This window comes from Argopecten irradians, chromosome 15, assembly GCF_041381155.1.
Source record: "Argopecten irradians isolate NY chromosome 15, Ai_NY, whole genome shotgun sequence".
In the NCBI taxonomy this organism is placed as follows: Eukaryota; Metazoa; Mollusca; class Bivalvia; order Pectinida; family Pectinidae; genus Argopecten; species Argopecten irradians.
This window is the reverse complement of record NC_091148.1, coordinates 32,590,252-32,601,704: the sequence shown is the minus strand read 5'-3', so window position 1 is coordinate 32,601,704 and position 11,453 is coordinate 32,590,252. Positions and strand designations below refer to the sequence as shown.

Genomic DNA, 11,453 nt, shown 5'->3' with positions numbered 1-11,453 from the left:
CAAAGAGAGGAACTTCACTGTAGACCTCATTTATGACCTCAAAGAATTCACCTGTGCCATCTATGGTCACTGAGGGTTCACAAGAATGAGGAATTGTGCTTCATACGAATTAAGGAGAAGCAACTCAACCCTTCGCAGAATGTGGCTCTGGTGTCTTTTCCATCCTACCGGAGAGGTCTGGAACATCATATACGATATGTGAATCACTAGGTTGAAAACAGGATGAGCTCCCACATCCGCGAACCCGATGTTCTTGATGTTACCTCTGGCCATGGACGGTTGACAAGTTAGAACCACGATGGTAAACCGGTAATGTAATGTCACATCAGCTCATCAGCTCATCGACACTCTGGCGAGAAAGCACGCACAACGATAATGCTTATCATTAAGAACTATTGAAAGAAATATGTGATACTGCAGTAACCATCTGACATTTCCTTACATTATACACAGAAAAATAAAGTTAACAGTGGATGCGCTATTTCTAAAAGAAACAAATTTCGGAAAGTGTCGTGGTATTAACGGAAACAAATGCTTTCTTCAGTTTTAATTTGATACCATATTAGTTGGTGTTGTGCTGTAAAAAATGATTTTTAGGCGCTAATAGTCTACAAACTTTCGAACATGAAAATGGATTATGCTAGAAAATTGTCAAGTCCCACTTAGATATTAAGCCAACTTGAAATTCAAATGTGTTAAGATATGAATCGTCAATTGCCAATGTTATCTTCAGGAATTTCTAAGACATCCGGAAACTGTAGTGTCAGCGGTTTGGAAAAAACAGCAATCATATACCCTGTATACGCACCCGGTGATGTTTTGTAAACCAAATGATGGTATAACAATAATTCTCTTTTGCATTTCTATATGTTTTTGTTGTTGTTGTTTTTACTAATTGATAAGAGGTCAAATAACTGATTACGAATAATAGTTTCTTGTTGGAAAACAATTATAGATGCGTCAAGCCAAATATGAAAAATTTGCTAAAATATTACCATTTTTGAGCTTAAAATCTTATTTTTTTCATTTACTGCGTACACATCACTATTTATATAGGATTATTTGGTCCTTATATGTATTTGTTGTTCGATTGTTAGTTCATCCCAGTTTATACAATGTTACCTCTCGATTTCGTTATCAGTGGGTCATAAGGCTTCAGAAAAAACATTGATTCGTTAAGTGGGGGGGGGGGGGGGGGGGGGGGGTCGGCCTATATACCTTTGTTATAAATGATGGAAACTTTTGTCATTTTCCTGGAGAAAAATACAGATTCGTCATCGGTCATATCAGCTTTCTTGGATATTTCTGGAAGTTCCCATACTTCGTCACATTCCATACACTTGAACGACAGATCACAGCTAATGAGCTTGGTAAAGCAATATCTGTACAGGTTTTCTGGGGCTTAAAACCAAAGAAAGAAAAACCACGAGTAAAACCAGGCTGTACTATACACGTCATAACACAATGGTTTCATTTTATGAGTGATAATAGAAAAAAAATATATACTGCATTTCTAAAACACATTTACATGTCATATGTTATTTGCAGCATGTTCAGAACAGATTTTGACATGTTGTCGTCCATCATATACAAGACATCTGACTCCGTCTTCCATAATGACTTAATTTTGACACAGCCTCCGTTTGTCAATACTTACTTTACAATTACATTTTGAAATCAACCCCGTCTGTCATTGCCTCTTTACGATAACAGCTTGTGACACGATCCCCGCCCGACATTACTTACTTGCTGCATGTCCACAACTCATTCTGATACGATCCCCGTCCGCCATATCACCTTCAAACATGTCTTCATCGCGTGCCGTCTCTCCGATTGGCACTTTTCTTTCTTTTCTTATGATCATGATTTCAGTAATGTCGTCAGTTTGGAATTTCGTTTCGTCATCCTGTAGTATCTTAGTGTCTTTGATGACTTTAATTTCGTCAGTTTTTATTCCGAGTGACTTTGAAACAGTTGACTTGACCTCACGAACAGTCCTTGGTCCATCAGCCTGTGACACCTGATGATATATTTTCAAGCATTGGAATATTCAGTATGCCTTCTTATTCATCGTTATACGACTACGTACAACAGTGGAACTCGGTTATATTGAAATGCTCGAGAAATACTTCAAATATCAAATAAACCGAATGCTCCACCGCCGACAGAGCATAAACGATACTCATTTGAACAATAATTGGTGTTTAATCGTGTATATGTATGTCTAATTAACATTAGAAGCTCAAACTTTTCAATGGTAATAATGGGTAAAGTAAGTAACGTCTGAGAACAAAATTCAATCGTCTGCAATTGTTTTGTTTGAGAAAAAATACCATTTTTCAGCAGCGGAGCATCTTTAAATTTTCCAGTATACCTTCTTTAACTGGCGCTATACGACTGCGTACAACAGTGGAACTCGGTTTTATTGAAATGCTCGAATAATACTTCAAATGAACACGATCGCGACATAACGCTTCCATCACTCAAAGTTATGATACTTTCAACTGCAATATAATGTCATAGATACTTTTAAGAAACCCTGTACTACTTTTGACACCTTTACACAACTCCTAATCTCACATGCTAATACAATACGACTTAAATAGGCTTGGTTTTATTTCGATTTTATTGTGATGTCAAATACTAGTAACATGTTTCTTTTCTCAAGGCATGTTGGTACTCACGTTTATGGTACATATGGAGGCCCTTGACACTCTGCGGTATTTAAAGATAAAATACCCTGGAAACAAAAATTAAAATAAAGTATCAATAATGATATTTCCATGTTACACGGTTAAAACTGTGTTGCTATGTTTTTAAAATGCCTAGACCTGTCAGCCATGATACGCTAAAACAGTTTCTACGTCAAAACACATATGATTGCTTGTTAACCAGTTCAATACTTCCAAGGATAGTTTTCATATTAAATCAAGGTTAAAAAAATAACTATCTGTAACATTAACACCTTCCTGTTCGGGTGTTTTTGATCTGCTAAATAAGTGAGATTAGCACTTTTTTGTATATCTTATATTCCAAACGTTGGCTGCATAGAACCATAAAGTGTTATACATCATTGATTAGTATATCACCTGAATTTCATTTTCCTAAATATAGTTTTCACCTTTGACCTTTATGGTAGTAAAGGTCAAAGGTCAAAGATCACCAAAATCACCTTTTTATTGAAAAAAAAAATCACCATTTTGCTTTTCTGAATCATTTACCGGGCGGAACAACAACACAAACTGTAAATTTGAAGATTCAATGTAAACTACAGATAATTCTGAAGATAATCCTATGAGATAGCCCATTAATTACGATCAACAAAGTTTTGGCAAAGAGATTATCGGTGTGACCTTTGAAGAAAATAGCAGCTAAAATGACAATATTGGCAGCAAAATCATGTATTGATTAAGTAAGTAGTTACACATAACATAGTAAAACCTTGAATTGACAAAGATATGAGTTACCTACGGTAATTGAAAAATCAAAGTAGTATAAAGATTAAAATACATGTACATAATACTAATATTATTATATATGTACATCGGCAAGACACAAGGGAGGTAATTCATATTCTTGCATACTACTCATTGTTTTGAAGGAAACGTTTGCATTTACTCCCAATTTGTCATGAACTTGGAACATGAAAGATGGTGTAACATCTTCGTCGTAAGACTTTGTTTCCATTCATATTACAGAGATGACATGTTTATTTTTACAAATCGATATAAAATGTATATAGTATGTACATGTATATATTAAAACGGGAGATTACTTTTGGTATTAATTGAGAAGCAGAAGCAATGAAAGTTTTGTTGTAAGAACATTTTAATCCCGTGGGAACGTTGGAGATCTATGGTTACGACCAATTGTTATGTATATGTTTGCATGAGTATACACTTCAACATATATCATAAAATAAGCATTGTCAAAGCATTGCTAAATAGTATGTAGGCTTAACTCATACATGCTACTAGAGTGGATCCAGGAATGACGGTATTTACTGTGTTTTTTTTAGCCCACCATCTGATGATATTGAAATAGCCTTTCGTCCGTGGTCCGTCCGTCCTTCCTTCCGTCCGTCCGTCCGTCAGTTAACAATTCTTGTTACCGCTATTTCTCAGAAAGATCTAAGGGATCTTCTTTCAAATTTCATATGTAGGTTTCCCTAGGGCCCTAGCTGTGCATATTGCATTTTGGGACCGAACGGTCAACAAGATGGCCGACCGGCCGCCATCTTGGATTTTGATATCGAAAAGCAGCGAAAAAGATCCCTCTGCCATATGTCAGACATAGACCATTTTTTTTGGGCGGCAAGATCCCTCTAGGATCTCTTGTTTCTTTGTAGGAAAGGAAAACACGTGATTAAACAGTACCGACATTCTGATAACCAGTACCTACATATGTATATCGTTAGTTGACATCTTTGTGACCGACAGGTTTCTTATTATTGTGGTAAGAGCGAGATAATGCACGACCAGAACCGTTTCAAACCCGGGACCATCCGAACTCTTGCCGGATGCTCCACTAATTGAGCTGCTTGGCGGTCGGCTATCGATCCGATCCAGAACCGTTACATTAGTATTATCCCCTTCCTTTTCACTCATCGCCCCTCAAAGATTCAACACACTAACCGGGTTTTTTATATTCGCCTTTTTAGATTCCGAGACACTCCAAACACTATCCTGATGCTCTACCAATTCAATTGAGCTATATAAATAATATATATATTTCAAACAGATGAGCCGAAGCTGAGGATAATAGAAACCCGGAGCAAAAGGAAAAAAACAAAATTACTCTTGTGTTATAGATTAAGAGGGAAAACATTCTTTTTATGCCATTATATATATAAGATAAGCAACTAAGTCAGGTTCTGATTTTCTGTACATGTATGAATTTGACTCAAATTCAATTCAAATCACTACATTTACGAATTAATATCAATCAAGTGTTGTATTCATCTAGATCCAAGAGAAAACCGTATGTTTTAGAAAATAGCCGCTGCCCTTTGGTCAGTTCCTTAGAGCTGTGTAACCATTTATAATCACATGTACACATTAAACATTAAATCGTTTTATTTACTGTTAACCGTTTTCATATGGATGTTGTCGATCAATTGTGAGAAGCATTGTTGTAAATGATATCTATAAATAAAAACCAAACTCTTTATATATTACATAACAGGCTGTTATTGCAAAAATGATTTGTAATTTGTTTTCTTTTTTTTTAAACTATGTAGCAGAGTCATCCATGATATCTCTTTCTCCGACATCCTTTCCGTTTTCATTTGGTTGTGTAAAATAGTGGAAATGACAGATCTGACTTGTAATCAGTATGACTTAATTATGTGTTTATGGAGTTATGAACCACAAGACTTCTAGTATATAATCTATATTTTACATATGAACCACAAGACCACAGGGACCTGAACATTTTAACCAACAGTATACATATATATATATTATAGATACTATAATATGTATGTACAGTTGGTTAAACATTTTCGTGCCAGGTCCCTGTGCACACAAGACTACATTTTTTGATACTGATTCTGATACTAGAGTCAACATTTTAAAGCAAACAGATTAAGAGAGCATTATAATGTATATGCATATGAACAATGTATTTATACATATAATTATAATGCACTGGTCGTCACTCACAAAAAAATGCGATTTGAGATTTTACCGACCAAAACGTGTATTACAAATAGTTCGTATGTCAATCTATTACGAATAGTTCTATATTCATCCTATCCTAAGACTATTTCAAAACGGATCCAGAGCCCCTGTTAATTTGTGCACGAGGTCTACATGTACATGTACATGTACACGTACGTACAATAGAACTATGGCTATCACGACTTACCCGTCACAACTACGTACATGTACCTGCTACTAGTCCCGCTATTTCACATATTTAAGTAAACAAGTTGAAATCTATCCGTTTCATAAAATGTTTGATGATTGAACTGGTTTCAACGTCGTCTAAACCTAACATTAATTGCTAATGCTTCAAAAATTGATGAGAGTTTTATCATGCATCGTTTCTATGGACGCTCAAGGGACAATACTCTAGATTGATTTTTTCTATACATGTACAAAATTTGAAGTACTTTTACAGACGCTTTAGCTTAAGGATTTTTTTTCCAGTGGTAATAATTACCTATAATTCCATCAAAAAGGAGTTTCCGAGGCCGCAACGTTGACCGTCCGAGGTCAGTATCACCGTAATCTCACATTTAGCATCCCATTATATGAAGGCGATGATATTTTCAGATTACATAGTGTATTTTGAGTAGTTTCGTTAAATCCTATATCTGTAATCTTCAGCAGCATTATATATATCTATCTATTTGATTTAGATAAACAATCATCCAATGTGCTTCTCCAGGATCATGATCATAACGTTACGATAAACGTAAATGAAACGTAACGTCATAATGTTACACATTTGTAAGTAACGTCGCGAATTTTCGTTTAAGTAGGGTAAAGTAAAATCGCGATAATTTCGTTTCAAGAAAACCAATTTTCAAATCTAAAGCTGATTTGTAAAGGAATTTATCTGTGGCATTAACACACTGTATTTTCATGACGTTATAATCTTAACTGATATATATATTCCAGCTCTGAATACATAAAAACGTTAATTTTTAACGAAAAACATCGCATTTGTTTTTCATTTGAGAAAATTTTCTTTAAAATAATAAAATAAAGACATATGAATAACATCTTTTTCTTGCTTGCAATCTAAGCTTTTCAGTGATATATGTCATTTCAACACTGCAATATCTCATATTTACTTTTCCGAGCGGTTTATTCACGAATAACGCTGGCAATTTTAAAACGGCATTTTCGGCACTTTTTAACGACGTTTTTTTTGACGGAAACTTACAGCGCACTAATTTCATTCTAGCAAACCAACTTGTGAATTTTATATGAACATAAAATAGAGAAATCACTGATTCCGTTTGATATAACTATTTCGTTTCTACGAGGAATATAAAGGTTAAAGTGACGCTTCGAACTTGGTAGATGACGTTATCAAAGTCATATCGGTACAAATGTACCGATGCGAACGGGAAGGTGTTAAATCACATGATTTATATGAAAATTCAATTATATTAAAATGATTGTATATTATCAATGAAGATAAAGTTAAAACACGGTTATACGAATATCTGTGGTCCAACGAAATCACTTTATCGTTATAATTGTTTTATTGAAATCGTAAAAAATCTTTACTTAATAGCTGAGCAGGATGTCTTGTTATGGATAAATCATTTGATTTATTTTAAAAGTAACAATGAACTTAATATTAGTGCTCTTTTTTGTGTTAAATAATAGTGTTTAGAAATTGTAATTTAATATAAGTTATTGACATCTTATCTTAGTTTACAACGAGACGCCTGTCTTGAATTAACAAATAAATGGTGGTAAATCCATAATTATATTGTTTGATTAATGACAAAAAAGGTTTTTATTGTGTTAAGAAAGCGATATCTTGATAAATCCTTATTCAATGGCTTGAAAAGTGACTGAATAAAAGCAAAACTTCCTGGTTTTTTTCTTATGGTTTTCTGAAACAATTGAACTTTACAATTTTGATCTGTTTTTTTTTTTGTGAGGATTTTGAAGGCATTTTATAGAATAATTCTATGAGGACAAATGAAATACATATACATCTTATATGTTAAGCAATACGTTTATGATATATACTTTAATATATCGAAATACCTCAGACGTTTATTGGTTTTTTATGAACAGAAAAGGTTAAAACATTTGAATATCAATACAGAACAAAATGACAGGTTGGATTTCTTCGAAACTTCTACAGAATATGCATAACAATTAACATGGTCATTTGATAAAAAAAGAATAAGGAATATTGAAGTACGTGAAAAAATTGGGTAATGCATAACTTTAAGACGACGAATCAAAAGTTTAACTTGAGCAAAGATTTACAGACAATCTTTAATGATTAATACAAAACAACATTATGATTTAATTAGTTTGCGATGCAGCAAGCATGGCTGTTTAAATACATACCAAACAGGCGCCAAAATGATTCAAACTGAAAACAGATATTTACCAAATCGTTACTATAGGTAGTATCTTCTCATGAAACATAATCAATTGTACATGTGTGAAATTGTTTAACACCTATGATTGAATAATTGAATCCGATGTGGGTCAGTTACAATGTACTGGCCACTGGTTGGTAAGTTTGCTCCAGGGGTTTCCGGCTGTCTTCCACAAACATACCTGGCACGTCCTTCCATGACCCTGGCTGTTAATATGACGTTAAACTAATCAGACCAAAACCAACCAATGTTTGACATTTTAAATGTGAAGACTTTGAATGTTTAACATGACATTATATACCAATGTTTATATATAATTATTGACTAGATTTGAGATTAACTTATATTAAATTGAAACAGTCAAATCAATCTAAATATTTAGTGAATCAGATACTTAGAACATTTTTTTCACAAATATGACTGCTTTTACTATAAAAGATGCAAACAACGGAATCTGTGTTGAAAGTATCACGTAATTTTTCATATGTGGAAAATTGACTTCCAGTCGTGGATTTCTTGGATTTATTTCAAAATGGCGGGATATTATAATTGTAAAATTGCAATGAAACTTCGAGTTATGAAAGAAAAATACTCTTTCATAAGAGGATATGAAGGATAGCGATATTCTACCTTCGGGATCACAAAATGTTGCAAAACCCTACATTTTGTGACCCTCGGGTAGAATATCCATATCCTTCATATCCACATATGAAAGAGTCTTATAGTACAGTGTATACATCCTTGGTCGTTTGGTCTGATACCGAAGGGACTTTGACGTCAAATTTTTGAAACAGAAAGAATCAGTTCAAAAGTACGCTGTATATTTATTTATTAAGATTATTATACAATACAAATGTGGCAGGGTAATTAATTATGTAATTAATTAAGTTACTAATTAGTTTTTATGTAATAAGTATTAGTGTATTGATGTATAGTTATAAGTTAAGCTGCACCCCTGCACTGCATGTATGTGTTGTCCAAGTACTGTCTATATGGCACTGTCTTGTTTACCTGTATACCTGTATATTACCTGGAATGAGAGAGTGCATGGATGGATGAGCACATTCTTTGATTATAGTTATGGGTAGGTACCAGTCAGGTGACTTACCTGGCTGGTCAGCTGATTGTTTTTATTGATTTTATTGGTTTATAGATATAATAATGTGTGTTTTTATTGGTTAAACTTTCCCTCCAAAATTCTGTCTTTGGAGAACTTTCCTTTGTCTGTGGGCAGTTCACAGACAAAGGAAAGGGAGGCCGTAGTGAGTCACGAAGTGATTAAAGAAGACTTCGGCCGTGGTTTTGGCGGTGGTGTTCCTTGTTGGTATGGCAACCGCATATCTGGTAAAGTGGTCCACGATGACGAAGATGTTCTGAAATCCTCCTTTAGAAGTTTCCAAGGAGAGAAAGTCCATCGTGACCTGCTCCAGAGGCTGTGAGGTGGTGATGTTGGTCAATGGTGCCCTATCCGTAGTCGTTCTCTTATGGCGACACCTACTACAGGAACTTATCCATGTTTCTGCGTCTTTAACCATCCCTGGCCAGAAGAATCTGTTCCTCAGAAGTGAAATGGTGCTTTCTCTCCCTTGGTGTCCCATATCATTGTGTAGATATTGCAGAACAGTTTTCTGATGGATTTGTGGCAGGACCAACTGTTTTACCTTCTCAGTCTCCATAAGTACTTTTCGGTACAGTAATCCGTCCTCTATGGTTAGCTTATCATAGTTGTCGAGGAGTTTCTGGTGAGTCCTTATGCAGTTTGGTGGAAGATCCTGTTTCCTTGGTTTCCTGAACTCTCTAACCTTAGGTATCCACCATCCTATTATTGGATCATTGGCTTGATCTTTACGGAGACTTCTTACTGGATAAGCCTTAGGCTCTGCTCCATTGCCATCTATAAGATTGCTGTCAGTTGTCAAGCATTCAGCGTATGGTGGTGTCGCCACATTGCAGCAAACCTTCGGGATCACAAAATGTTGCAAAACCCTACATTTTGTGACCCTCGGGTAGAATATCCCTATCCTTCATATCCACATATGAAAGAGTCTTATAGTATGCATCCTTGGTCGTTTGGTCTAATACCGAAGGGACTTTGACGTCAAATTTTTGAAACAGAAGGAATCAGTTCAAAAGTACGCTACAAAAGGGACGCATTGAACGGTATGGTTACAATAAATATATGCTGTATATTTATTTATTAAGATTATTATACAATACAAATTATACCTAACATAAATTACTGCGATTGTAATTCTCTCTTGTATAGTTAAGACACATGGAAAACGACCATGTTTTGTTCAATTACACTGTACATTATCATTTATAATACCTCTCTCTAAATATGTATTTATTTAGGGACAATGGCGATACGTTATTGTCTATATATAGTTTTATTGTACTCCTGAATGGCTCATGATCACAATGTCAATCTATACCGTTATCAGAGTCTTTAATCGTTCTTGTATGGGACAAGGAAGTAATTCCAACCGTGTGGACAAAAAATTGTTAAATGTTCGAGGCGATCTGCCCCTTTATCAAGACTAATTCGCAAAATAGCTCCCACTCTACGTCCTTTTGGAGAAACTCGCTATATTAAACTAACAATTTTATTGATTGTAACCATGTGGCCATCTACAGTTATCTCGAAAGATGAACCACACGGAACTACTACAACAACTGTATATTATTGACTTCTGATTACAGTACTTCGTCCTGTCTGAGGATATGTATTTTTATGTGGACTTTAATACAATGGTAGGCCCTATACTAATATATACATTTGTAGAGATCAACTCCGAGAAATGTTGACCTCTGACACTTGTGTCTGTAAAGAGATTATACTTCATAGCGAATCAAACTTATTACACGATACGAGAATAATTAGATGATTGAAACATGATATCACTGAAATATGTTTGTCTCTATACAATTCTTTATATTGCCCAAAGGGTTATCGAGAATATGAATATATATCTTTACAGACATTGGTGGACAACTCGATATCTATTTTAGCGACTCAGAAAGTCATACTGTTAGCCTTCCAACCATTTATCAAACTAACTCAGACGTTCAACATATTTGGTCACTCGGTCTAATACCGCAGCGAATTTGTCAAATGGAGACATAAAGAATCAGTTCAAAAGTACACTAACATTTCTGAAAGGCAGTTATAATAACTATATGTTGTGTTAACTTTCATGATTATAATTACAACTTACACTTCGGGTAACTTACCATGACTGTAAGTCTGCGCTGTATGAAGATATGACAGACTGTCCTGTACTGTTCAATTATATAATAATACCCCTATATAGGCCTAAATATCTTTATTGTATTTCTACAGCTGACGTCATAATTCGTGGAATTGATC

General features: G+C 34.7%; 1 long non-coding RNA gene across 1 annotated transcript; it reads right to left on the bottom strand.

The window, feature by feature from the left end:
* Positions 1-1,224: 1,224 nt before the first annotated feature.
* Positions 1,225-11,366, bottom strand: LOC138308419 (uncharacterized). Its single transcript, XR_011206128.1, has 5 exons — positions 11,318-11,366; positions 8,049-8,073; positions 2,652-2,740; positions 1,747-2,020; positions 1,225-1,401 (listed from the first exon to the last, which is right to left on the bottom strand). It is a non-coding gene; the product is annotated as an uncharacterized lncRNA (long non-coding RNA).
* Positions 11,367-11,453: the final 87 nt, after the last annotated feature.